The sequence below is a fragment of the Convolutriloba macropyga genome, chromosome 12, assembly GCF_964194025.1.
Source record: "Convolutriloba macropyga chromosome 12, txConMacr16.3, whole genome shotgun sequence".
Classification (NCBI taxonomy): Eukaryota; Metazoa; Xenacoelomorpha; order Acoela; family Convolutidae; genus Convolutriloba; species Convolutriloba macropyga.
In genome coordinates, this window is record NC_134479.1 from 3,478,607 (window position 1) to 3,494,712 (window position 16,106).

The window sequence follows — 16,106 nt, forward strand, 5'->3', positions numbered from 1 at the left end:
ACTACTAACTATAAACTACATACTACTAACAGCTAACTACTAAGTACTAACTACTAACTACTAACTACTAACTACTAACTACTAACTACTAACTATTAACTACCAACTACTGACTACTAACTACTAACTACTAACTACTAACTACTAACAACTAACTACTAACTACTAACTACTAACTACTAACTACTAACTACTAACTACTAACTACTATCTACTGACTACTAACTACTAACTACTAACTACTAAGAACTAACATTTAACTACTAAATACTAACTACTAACTACTAACTACTAACTACTAACTACTAGTTACTAACTACTATTTACTAACTACTAGTTACTAACTACTAACTACTAACTACTAACTACTAACTACTATCTATTTACTACTAACTAATAACTACCATATACTAAAGACTAACTTGTTAACTACTAAATACTAACTTTTAACTACTAATTACTAACTTCTAACTATTAAATACTAACTACTATCTACTAACTAATAACTACAAACTAATAAATACTAACTATTGAGTACTATCTTCTAACTACTATCTACTAACTAGTAAAAACTAACTACTAGTTACTAACTACTTACTAACTACTAACTACTAACTACAAACTATTAAGTACTTACTACTAACAGCTAACTACTAAGTAGTAACTACTAACTATTTACCACTAACTACTAACTACTAACTACTAACTATTAACTACCAACTACTGACTACTAACTACTAACTACCAACTACTAACTACTGACTACTAACTACTAACTACTAACTACTAACTACTAACTACTAACTACTAACTACTAACTACTAACTACTAACTACTAACTACTAACTACTAACTAATAACTACTAACTACTAACTACTAACTACAATCTACTGACTACTAACTACTAACTACTAACTACTAAGAACTAACCTTTAACTACTAAATACTAACTACTAACTACTAACTACTAACTGCTACCTACTAACTACTAACTACTAACTAATAACTACTAACTAATAACTACTAACTATTGAGAACTATCTTCTAACTACTATCTACTAAATAGTAAAAACTAACTACTAGTTACTAACTACTTACTAACTACTAACTACTAACTGCAAACTATTAAGTACTTACTACTAACAGCTAACTACTAATTAGTAACTACTAACTATTTACCACTAACTACTAACTACTAACTACTAACTATTAACTACCAACTACTGACTACTAACTACTAACTACCAACTACTAACTACTGACTACTAACTACTAACTACTAAATGCTAACTACTAACTACTAACTACTAACTACTAACTACTAACTACTAACTACTAACTACTAACTGCTAACTACTAACTACTAACTACTAACTACTAACTACTAACTACTATCTACTGACTACTAACTACTAACTACTAACTACTAAGAACTAACTTTCAACTACTAAATACTAACTACTAACTACTAACTACTAACTGCTACCTACTAACTACTAACTACTAACTAATAACTACTAACTAATAACTACTAACTATTGAGTACTATCTACTAACTGCTATCTACTAACTGCTAAAAACTAACTACTTACTAACTACTAACTATTAAATACTTACTACTAACAGCTAACTACTAACTACTAACTACTAACTACTAACTACTAACTACTAACTACTAACTACTAACTACTAACTACTAACTACTAACTACTGACTACTAACTACTAACTACTAACTACTAACTACAAACTACTAACCATTAACTATAAACTACAAACTACTAACTACTAACCAATAACTACTAACTGCTAACTGCTAACTATTAACAGCTAACTACTAAGTGCTAACTACTAACTAGTAACTACTAACTGCTAAGTACTAACTGCTAACTACTAACTAAAAATACTAACTATTAACTACTTACTACTAACAGCTAACTGCTAAATACTAACTACTAACTACTGAATACTAACTACTAACTACTAACTACTAACTACTAACTACTAACTGCTAACTACTAACTACTAACTACTAACTACTAACTACTATCTACTGACTACTAACTACTAACTACTAACCACTAAGAACTAACTTTCAACTACTAAATACTGACTACTAACTACTAACTACTAACTGCTACCTTTTAACTACTAACTACTAACTAATAACTACTAACTAATGACTACTAACTATTGAGTACTATCTACTAACTGCTATCTACTAACTGATAAAAACTAACTACTTACTAACTACTAACTATTAAATACTTACTACTAACAGCTAACTACCAAGTACTAACTACTAACTACTAACTACTAACTACTAACTACTAACTACTAACTACTGACTACTAACTATTAACTACCAACTACTAACTACTAACTACTAACTACTAACTACTATCTACAAATTACTAACCATTAACTATAAACTACAAACTACTAACTACTAACGAATAACTACTAACTGCTAACTGCTAACTATTAACAGCTAACTACTAAGTGCTAACTACTAACTAGTAACTACTAACTGCTAAGTACTAACTACTAACTACTAACTAAAAATACTAACTATTAACTACTTACTACTAACAGCTAACTGCTAAATACTAACTACTAACTACTGAATACTAACTACTAACTACTAACTACTAACAACTAACTACTAACTACTAACTACTAACTATTAACTACTAACTACTAACTACTAACTACTAACTACTAACTACTAACTACTAACTGCAAACTGCTAACTACTAACTACTAACTACTTACTACTAACTACTATCTACTGACTACTAACTACTTACTACTAAGAACTAACTTTTAACTACTAAATACTAAATACTAACTACTAACTACTAAATACTGACTACTAACTACTAGTTACTAACTTCTATCTACTAACTACTAACTACTGACTACTAACTACTAACTAATCACTACAAACTAATAACTACTAACTATTGAGTACTATCTTCTAACTGCTATCTACTAACTAGTAAAAACTAACTACTAGTTACTAACTACTTAATAACTACTAACTACTAACTACTAACTACTAACTACTAACTACTAACTACTAACTACTAACTACTAACTTCTAACTACTGACTACTAACTATTAACTACCAACTACTAACTACTAACTACTAACTACTAACTACTATCTACAAATTACTAACCATTAACTATAAACTACAAACTACTAACTACTAACGAATAACTACTAACTGCTAACTGCTAACTATTAACAGCTAACTACTAAGTGCTAACTACTAACTAGTAACTACTAACTGCTAAGTACTAACTACTAACTACTAACTAAAAATACTAACTATTAACTACTTACTACTAACAGCTAACTGCTAAATACTAACTACTAACTACTGAATACTAACTACTAACTACTAACTACTAACAACTAACTACTAACTACTAACTACTAACTATTAACTACTAACTACTAACTACTAACTACTAACTACTAACTACTAACTACTAACTGCAAACTGCTAACTACTAACTACTAACTACTTACTACTAACTACTATCTACTGACTACTAACTACTTACTACTAAGAACTAACTTTTAACTACTAAATACTAAATACTAACTACTAACTACTAAATACTGACTACTAACTACTAGTTACTAACTTCTATCTACTAACTACTAACTACTGACTACTAACTACTAACTAATCACTACAAACTAATAACTACTAACTATTGAGTACTATCTTCTAACTGCTATCTACTAACTAGTAAAAACTAACTACTAGTTACTAACTACTTAATAACTACTAACTACTAACTACTAACTACTAACTACTAACTACTAAATACTAACCACTAACTACTAAGTACTAACTATTAATTACCAACTACTGACTACTAACTACTAACTACTAACTACTGACTACTAACTACTAACTACTAACTACTAACTACTAACTTCTAACTACTAACTACTAACTACTAACTACTAACTACTATCTACTGACTACTAACTACTAACTACTAACTACTAAGAACTAACATTTAACTACTAAATACTAACTACTAACTACTAACTACTAACTACTAGTTACTAACTACTAACTAGTAACTACTAGTTACTAACTATGAACTACTAACTACTAACTACTAACTACTAACTACTAACTACTATCTGTTTACTACTAACTAATAACTACCAACTACTAAAGACTAACTTTTTAACTACTAACTACTAACTACTAACTACTAACTACTAACTACTAACTACTAACTACTGACTACTAACTACTAACTATTAACTACTAAGAACTAACATTTAACTACTAAATACTAACTACTAACTACTAACTACTAACTACTAGTTACTAACTACTAACTACTAACTACTAGTTACTAACTACTAACTACTCACTACAAACTAATAACTACTAACTATTGAGTACTATCTTCTAACTGCTATCTACTAACTAGTAAAAACTAACTACTAGTTACTAACTACTTAATAACTACTAACTACTAACAACTAACTACTAACTACTAACTACTAACTACTAACCACTAACTACTAAGTACTAACTATTAATTACCAACTACTGACTACTAACTACTAACTACTAACTACTGACTACTAACTACTAACTACTAACTACTAACTACTAACTTCTAACTACTAACTACTAACTACTAACTACTAACTACTATCTACTGACTACTAACTACTAACTACTAACTACTAAGAACTAACATTTAACTACTAAATACTAACTACTAACTACTAACTACTAACTACTAGTTACTAACTACTAACTACTAACTACTAGTTACTAACTACTAACTACTCACTACAAACTAATAACTACTAACTATTGAGTACTATCTTCTAACTGCTATCTACTAACTAGTAAAAACTAACTACTAGTTACTAACTACTTAATAACTACCAACTACTAACAACTAACTACTAACTACTAACTACTAACTACTAACCACTAACTACTAAGTACTAACTATTAATTACCAACTACTGACTACTAACTACTAACTACTAACTACTGACTACTAACTACTATCTACTGACTACTAACTACTAACTTCTAACTACTAACTACTAACTACTAACTACTAACTACTATCTACTGACTACTAACTACTAACTACTAACTACTAAGAACTAACATTTAACTACTAAATACTAACTACTAACTACTAACTACTAACTACTAGTTACTAACTACTAACTAGTAACTACTAGTTACTAACTACGAACTACTAACTACTAACTACTAACTACTAACTACTATCTGTTTACTACTAACTAATAACTACCAACTACTAAAGACTAACTTTTTAACTACTAACTACTAACTACTAACTACTAACTACTAACTACTAACTACTACCTACTGACTACTAACTACTAACTATTAACTACTAAGAACTAACATTTAACTACTAAATACTAACCACTAACTACTAACTACTAACTACTAGTTACTAACTACTAACTACTAACTACTAGTTACTAACTACTAACTACTCACTACTAACTACTAACTACTAACTACTAACTACTATCTATTTACTACTAACTAATAACTACCAACTACTAAACACTAACTTTTTAACTACTAAATACTAACTGCTAACTACTAATTACTAACTTCTAACTACTATCTACTGACTAATAACTACAAACTAATAACTACTAACTACTGAGTACTATCTTCTAACTACTATCTACTAACTAGCAAAAACTAAGTACTAGTTACTAACTAATTTTTAACTACTAACTACTAACTACAAACTTTTAAGTACTTATTACTAACAGCTAACTACTAAGTACTAACTACTAACTACTAACTACTAACTACTATCTACTAACTACTAACTACTAACTACTAACTACGAACTATTAACTACCAACTACTGACTACTAACTACTAACTACTAACTACTAACTACTAAGTACTAACTACTAACTACTAACTACTAACTTCTAACTACAATCTACTAACTAATAACTACAAACTAATAACTACTAACTATTGAGTACTATCTTCTAACTACTATCTACTAACTAGTAAATACTAACTACTAGTTACTAACTACTTACTAACTACTAACTACTGACTACAAATTATTAAGTACTTACTACTAACAGCTAACTACTAAGTACTAACTACTAACTACTAACTACAAACTTCTAACTACTAACTACTAACTACTAACTATTAACTACCAACTACTGACTACTAACTACTAACTACTAACTACTAACTACTAACTACTACTTACTAACTACTAACTACTATCTACTAACTACTAACTACTAACTACTAACTACTAATTACTAACTTCTAACTACTAACTACTAACTACTAACTACTAACTACTAACTACTATCTACTGACTACTAACTACTAACTACTAACCACAAAGAACTAACATTTAACTACTAAATACTAACTACTAACTACTAACTACTAACTACTAACTACTAGTTACTAACTACTAACTACTAACTACTAGTTACTAACTACTAACTACTAACTACCAACTGCTAACTACTAACTACTATCTATTTACTACTAACTAATAACTACCAACTACTAAAGACTAACTTTTTAACTACTAAATACTAACTACTAACTACTAACTCCTATCTACTAACTAATAACTACAAACTAATAACTACTAACTATTGAGTACTATCTTCTAACTACTATCTACTAACTAGTAAAAACTAAGTACTAGTTACTAAGTACTTACTAACTACTAACTACTAACTACAAACTATTAAGTACTTACTACTATCAGCTAAATACTAAGTACTAACTACTAACTACTAACTACTAACTACTAACTACTAACTACTAACTACTAACTACTAACTACTAACTACTATCTAGTAACTACTAACTACTAACTACGAACTATTAACTACCAACTACTGACTACTAACTACTAACTACTATCTACTAACTAATAACTACAAACTAATAACTAGTAACTATTGAGTACTATCTTCTAACTACAATCTACTAACTATTAAAAACTAACTACTAGTTACTAACTACTTACTAACTACTAACTACAAGCTATTAAGTACTTACTACTAACAGCTAACTACTAAGTACTAACTACTAACTACTAACTACTAACTACTAACTACTAACTACTAACTACTAACTACTAACTACTAACTACTAACTACTAACTACTAACTACTAACTACTAACTACCAACTACTGACTACTAACTACTAACTACTATCTACTAACTAATAACTACAAACTAATAACTACTAACTATTGAGTACTATCTTCTAACTACAATCTACTAACTAGTAAAAACTAACTACTAGTTACTAACTACTTACTAACTACTAACTACAAGCTATTAAGTACTTACTACTAACAGCTAACTACTAAGTACTAACTACTAACTACTAACTACTAACTACTAACTACTAACTACTAACTACTAACTACTAACTATTAACTACCAACTACTGACTACTAACTACTAACTACTAACTACTAACTACTAGATACTAACTACTAACTACTAACTACTAACTACTAACTACTAACTACTAACTACTAACTACTAACTACTAACTACTAACCACTAACTACTAACTACTAACTACTAACTACTAACTACTAACTACTAACTTCTAACTATTAACTACTAACTACTAACTAGTAACTACTAACTACTAACTACTATCTATTGACTACTAACTACTAACTACTAACTACTAAGAACTAAAATTTAACTACTAAATACAAACTACTAACTACTAACTACTAACTACTAACTACTAGTTACTAACTACTAACTACTAACTACTAGTTACTAACTACTAACTACTCACTACTAACTACTAACTACTAACTACTAACTATTAACTACTAACTACTATCTATTTAGTACTAACTAATAACTACCAACTACTAAAGACTAACTTTTTAACTACTAACTACTATATACTAACTACTAACTACTAACTACTAACTACTAACTACTAACTACTAACTACTAACTACTAACTTCTAACTATTAACTACTAACTACTAACTACTAACTACTAACTATTAACTACTAACTACTATCTATTTAGTACTAACTAATAACTACCAACTACTAAAGACTAACTTTTTAACTACTAACTACTATATACTAACTACTAACTACTAACTACTAACTACTAACTACTAACTACTAACTACTAACTACTAACTTCTAACTATTAACTACTAACTACTAACTACTAACTACTATCTACTGACTAATAACTACTAACTGCTAACTACTAAGAACTAACATTTAACTACTAAATACAAACTACTAACTACTAACTACTAACTACTAACTACTAGTTACTAACCATTAACTACTAACTACTAGTTACTAAGTACTAACTACTAACTACTAACTACTAACTACTAACTACTAACTACTAACTACTAACTACTAACTACTAAATACTAACTACTAACTACTAACTATTAACTACCAACTACTGACTACTAACTACTAACTACTAACTACTAACTACTAACTACTAACTACGAACTACTAACTACTAACTACTAACTACTAACTACTAACTAACAACTACTCATTTCTGACTATTAACTACTAACTACTAACTACTAACTACTAACTACTATGTACTGACTACTAACTACTAACTACTAACTACTAACTACTAAGAACTAACATTTAACTACTAAATACAAACTACTAACTACTAACTACTAACTACTAACTACTAACTACTAACTACTAGTTACTAACTACTAACTACTAACTACTATCTACTGACTACTAACTACTAACTACTAACCACTAAGAACTAACATTTAACTACTAAATACTAACTACTAACTACTAACTACTAACTACTAACTACTAACTACTAGTTACCAACTACTGACTACTAACTACTAACTACTAACTACTAACTACTAACTACTAACTACTAACTACTAACTACTAACTACTAACTACTAACTACTAACTACTAACTTCTAACTATTAACTACTAACTACTAACTACTAACTACTAACTACTATCTACTGACTACTCACTACTAACTACTAACTACTAACTACTAAGAACTAGTTACTAACTACTAACTACTCACTACTAACTACTGACTACTAACTTCTAACTATTAACTACTAACTACTAACTACTAACTACTAACTACTAAGAACTAACATTTAACTACTAAATACAAACTACTAACTACTAACTGCTAACTACTAACTACTAACTACTAGTTACTAACTACTAACTACTAACTACTAGTTACTAACTACTAACTACTAACTACTAGTTACTAACTACTATCTACTGACTACTAACTACTAACTACTAACCACTAAGAACTAACATTTAACTACTAAATACTAACTACTAACTACTAACTACTAACTACTAACTACTAGTTACTAACTACTAACTACTAACTACTAGTTACCAACTACTGACTACTGACTACTAACTACTAACTACTAACTACTAACTACTAACTACTAACTACTAACTACTAACTACTAACTACTAACTACTAACTACTAACTACTAACTTCTAACTATTAACTACTAACTACTAACTACTAACTACTAACTACTATCTACTGACTACTAACTACTAACTACTAACTACTAACTACTAAGAACTAACATTTAACTACTAAATACAAATTACTAACTACTAACTGCTAACTACTAACTACTAACTACTAGTTACTAACTACTAACTACTAACTACTAGTTACTAACTACTAACTACTCACTACTAACTACTGACTACTAACTTCTAACTATTAACTACTAACTACTAACTACTAACTACTAACTACTAAGAACTAACATTTAACTACTAAATACAAACTACTAACTACTAACTGCTAACTACTAACTACTAACTACTAGTTACTAACTACTAACTACTAACTACTAGTTACTAACTACTAACTACTAACTACTAACTACTAACTACTAACTTCTAACTATTAACTACTAACTACTAACTACTAACTACTAACTACTATCTACTGACTACTAACTACTAACTACTAACTACTAACTACTAAGAACTAACATTTAACTACTAAATACAAACTACTAACTACTAACTGCTAACTACTAACTACTAACTACTAGTTACTAACTACTAACTACAAGCTATTAAGTACTTACTACTAACAGCTAACTACTAAGTACTAACTACTAACTACTAACTACTAACTACTAACTACTAACTACTAACTACTAACTACTAACTACTAACTACTAACTACTAACTACTAACTACTAACTACTAACTACTAACTACCAACTACTGACTACTAACTACTAACTACTATCTACTAACTAATAACTACAAACTAATAACTACTAACTATTGAGTACTATCTTCTAACTACAATCTACTAACTAGTAAAAACTAACTACTAGTTACTAACTACTTACTAACTACTAACTACAAGCTATTAAGTACTTACTACTAACAGCTAACTACTAAGTACTAACTACTAACTACTAACTACTAACTACTAACTACTAACTACTAACTACTAACTACTAACTATTAACTACCAACTACTGACTACTAACTACTAACTACTAACTACTAACTACTAGATACTAACTACTAACTACTAACTACTAACTACTAACTACTAACTACTAACTACTAACTACTAACTACTAACTACTAACCACTAACTACTAACTACTAACTACTAACTACTAACTACTAACTACTAACTTCTAACTATTAACTACTAACTACTAACTAGTAACTACTAACTACTAACTACTATCTATTGACTACTAACTACTAACTACTAACTACTAAGAACTAAAATTTAACTACTAAATACAAACTACTAACCACTAACTACTAACTACTAACTACTAGTTACTAACTACTAACTACTAACTACTAGTTACTAACTACTAACTACTCACTACTAACTACTAACTACTAACTACTAACTATTAACTACTAACTACTATCTATTTAGTACTAACTAATAACTACCAACTACTAAAGACTAACTTTTTAACTACTAACTACTAACTACTAACTACTAACTACTAACTACTAACTACTAACTACTAACTACTAACTACTAACTACTAACTTCTAACTATTAACTACTAACTACTAACTACTAACTACTATCTACTGACTAATAACTACTAACTGCTAACTACTAAGAACTAACATTTAACTACTAAATACAAACTACTAACTACTAACTACTAACTACTAACTACTAGTTACTAACCATTAACTACTAACTACTAGTTACTAAGTACTAACTACTAACTAGTAACTACTAACTACTAACTACTAACTACTAACTACTAAATACTAACTACTAACTACTAACTATTAACTACCAACTACTGACTACTAACTACTAACTACTAACTACTAACTACTAACTACTAACTACGAACTACTAACTACTAACTACTAACTACTAACTACTAACTACTAACTACTAATTTCTGACTATTAACTACTAACTACTAACTACTAACTACTAACTACTATGTACTGACTACTAACTACTAACTACTAACTACTAACTACTAAGAACTAACATTTAACTACTAAATACAAACTACTAACTACTAACTACTAACTACTAACTACTAACTACTAACTACTAGTTACTAACTACTAACTACTAACTACTATCTACTGACTACTAACTACTAACTACTAACCACTAAGAACTAACATTTAACTACTAAATACTAACTACTAACTACTAACTACTAACTACTAACTACTAACTACTAGTTACTAACTACTAACTACTAACTACTAGTTACCAACTACTGACTACTAACTACTAACTACTAACTACTAACTACTAACTACTAACTACTAACTACTAACTACTAACTACTAACTACTAACTACTAACTACTAACTACTAACTTCTAACTATTAACTACTAACTACTAACTACTAACTACTAACTACTATCTACTGACTACTAACTACTAACTACTAACTACTAACTACTATGAACTAGTTACTAACTACTAACTACTCACTACTAACTACTGACTACTAACTTCTAACTATTAACTACTAACTACTAACTACTAACTACTAACTACTAAGAACTAACATTTAACTACTAAATACAAACTACTAACTACTAACTGCTAACTACTAACTACTAACTACTAGTTACTAACTACTAACTACTAACTACTAGTTACTAACTACTAACTACTAACTACTAGTTACTAACTACTATCTACTGACTACTAACTACTAACTACTAACCACTAAGAACTAACATTTAACTACTAAATACTAACTACTAACTACTAACTACTAAATACTAACTACTAGTTACTAACTACTAACTACTAACTACTAGTTACCAACTACTGACTACTAACTACTAACTACTAACTACTAACTACTAACTACTAACTACTAACTACTAACTACTAACTACTAACTACTAACTACTAACTACTAACTTCTAACTATTAACTACTAACTACTAACTGCTAACTACTAACTACTATCTACTGACTACTAACTACTAACTACTAACTACTAACTACTAAGAACTAACATTTAACTACTAAATACAAATTACTAACTACTAACTGCTAACTACTAACTACTAACTACTAGTTACTAACTACTAACTACTAACTACTAGTTACTAACTACTAACTACTCACTACTAACTACTGACTACTAACTTCTAACTATTAACTACTAACTACTAACTACTAACTACTAACTACTAAGAACTAACATTTAACTACTAAATACAAACTACTAACTACTAACTGCTAACTACTAACTACTAACTACTAGTTACTAACTACTAACTACTAACTACTAGTTACTAACTACTAACTACTAACTACTAACTACTAACTACTAACTTCTAACTATTAACTACTAACTACTAACTACTAACTACTAACTACTATCTACTGACTACTAACTACTAACTACTAACTACTAACTACTAAGAACTAACATTTAACTACTAAATACAAACTACTAACTACTAACTGCTAACTACTAACTACTAACTACTAGTTACTAACTACTAACTACTAACTACTAGTTACTAACTACTAACTACTAACTACTAACTACTGACTACTAACTACTATCTATTTAGTACTAACTAATAACTACCAACTACTAAAGACTAACTTTTTAACTACTAAATACTAACTACTAACTACTAGTTACTAACTACTAACTACTAACTACTAGTTACTAACTACTATCTACTGACTACTAACTACTAACTACTAACCACTAAGAACTAACATTTAACTACTAAATACTAACTACTAACTACTAACTACTAACTACTAACTACTAGTTACTAACTACTAACTACTAACTACTAGTTACCAACTACTGACTACTAACTACTAACTACTAACTACTAACTACTAACTACTAACTACTAACTACTAACTACTAACTACTAACTACTAACTACTAACTACTAACTTCTAACTATTAACTACTAACTACTAACTGCTAACTACTAACTACTATCTACTGACTACTAACTACTAACTACTAACTACTAACTACTAAGAACTAACATTTAACTACTAAATACAAATTACTAACTACTAACTGCTAACTACTAACTACTAACTACTAGTTACTAACTACTAACTACTAACTACTAGTTACTAACTACTAACTACTCACTACTAACTACTGACTACTAACTTCTAACTATTAACTACTAACTACTAACTACTAACTACTAACTACTAAGAACTAACATTTAACTACTAAATACAAACTACTAACTACTAACTGCTAACTACTAACTACTAACTACTAGTTACTAACTACTAACTACTAACTACTAGTTACTAACTACTAACTACTAACTACTAACTACTAACTACTAACTTCTAACTATTAACTACTAACTACTAACTACTAACTACTAACTACTATCTACTGACTACTAACTACTAACTACTAACTACTAACTACTAAGAACTAACATTTAACTACTAAATACAAACTACTAACTACTAACTGCTAACTACTAACTACTAACTACTAGTTACTAACTACTAACTACTAACTACTAGTTACTAACTACTAACTACTAACTACTAACTACTGACTACTAACTACTATCTATTTAGTACTAACTAATAACTACCAACTACTAAAGACTAACTTTTTAACTACTAAATACTAACTACTAACTACTAATTACTACCTTCTAACTACTAACTACTAACTACTAACTACTATCTACTGACTACTAACTACTAACTACTAACCACTAAGAACTAACATTTAACTACTAAATACTAACTACTAACTACTAACTACTAACTACTAACTACTAACTACTAGTTACTAACTACTAAATACTAACTACTAGTTACTAACTACTAACTACTATTTACCAACTACTAACTACTAACTACTATCTATTTACTACTAACTAATAACTACCAACTACTAAAGACTAACTTTTTAACTACTAAATACTAACGGCTAACTACTAATTACTAACTTCTAACTATTAACTACTAACTACTATCTACTAACTAATAACTACAAACTAATAACTACTAACTATTGAGTACTATCTTCCAACTACTATCTACTAACTAGTAAAAACTAACTACTAGTTACTAACTACTTACTAACTACTAACTACTAACTACAAACTATTAAGTACTCACTACTAACTTCTAACTACTAACTATTAACTACCATCTAACGACTACTAACTACTAACTACTAACTACTAACTACTAACTACTAACTACTAACTATTAACTACTAACTACTAACTACTAACAGCTAACTACTAAGTACTAACTACTAACTACTAACTACTAACTACTAACTTCTAACTACTAACTATTAACTACCAACTAATGACTACTAACTACTAACTACTAACTACTAACTACTAACTACTAACTATTAACTACTAACTATTAACTACTAACTACTAACTACTAACTACTAACTACTAACTACTAACTACTTACTACTAACTACTAACTTCTAACTACTAAATACTAACTACTAACTACTAACTACTAACTACTAACTACTAACTACTAACAACTAACTACTATCTACTGACTACTAACTACTAACTACTAACTACTAAGAACTAACTTCTAACTATTAACTACTAACTACTAAATACTATCCACTGACTACTAACTACTAACTACCAACTACTAAGAACTAACATTTAACTACTAAATACTAACTACTAACTACTAACTACTAGTTACTAACTACTAACTACTAACTGCTAGTTACTAACTACTAACTACTAACTACTAACTACTAACTACTAACTACTAACTACTAACTACTAAAGACTAACTTTCTTAACTACTAAATACTAACTACTAACTACTAATTACTAACTTCTAACTATTAACTACTAACTACTATCTACTAAAAAATAACTACATACTAATAACTACTAACTATTGAGTACTATCTTCTAATTACTATCTACTAACTAGTAAAAACTAACTACTAGTTACTAACTACTTACTAACTACTAACTACTAACTACAAACTATTAAGTACTTACTACTAACAGCTAACTACTAAATACTAACTACTAACTACTAACTACTAACTACTAACTACTAACTACTAACTAGTAACTACTAACTACTATCTACTGACTACTAACTACTAACTACTAACTACTAAGAACTAACTTCTAACTATTAACTACTAACTACTAAATACTATCTACTGACTACTAACTACTAACTACCAACTACTAAGAACTAACATTTAACTACTAAATACTAACTACTAACTACTAACTACTAGTTACTAACTACTAACTACTAACTACTAGTTACTAACTACTAACTACTAACTACTAACTACTAACTACTAACTACTAACTACTAACTACTAACTACTAAAGACTAACTTTCTTAACTACTAAATACTAAATACTAATTACTAATTACTAACTTCTAACTATTAACTACTAACTACTATCTACCAAATAATAACTACATACTAATA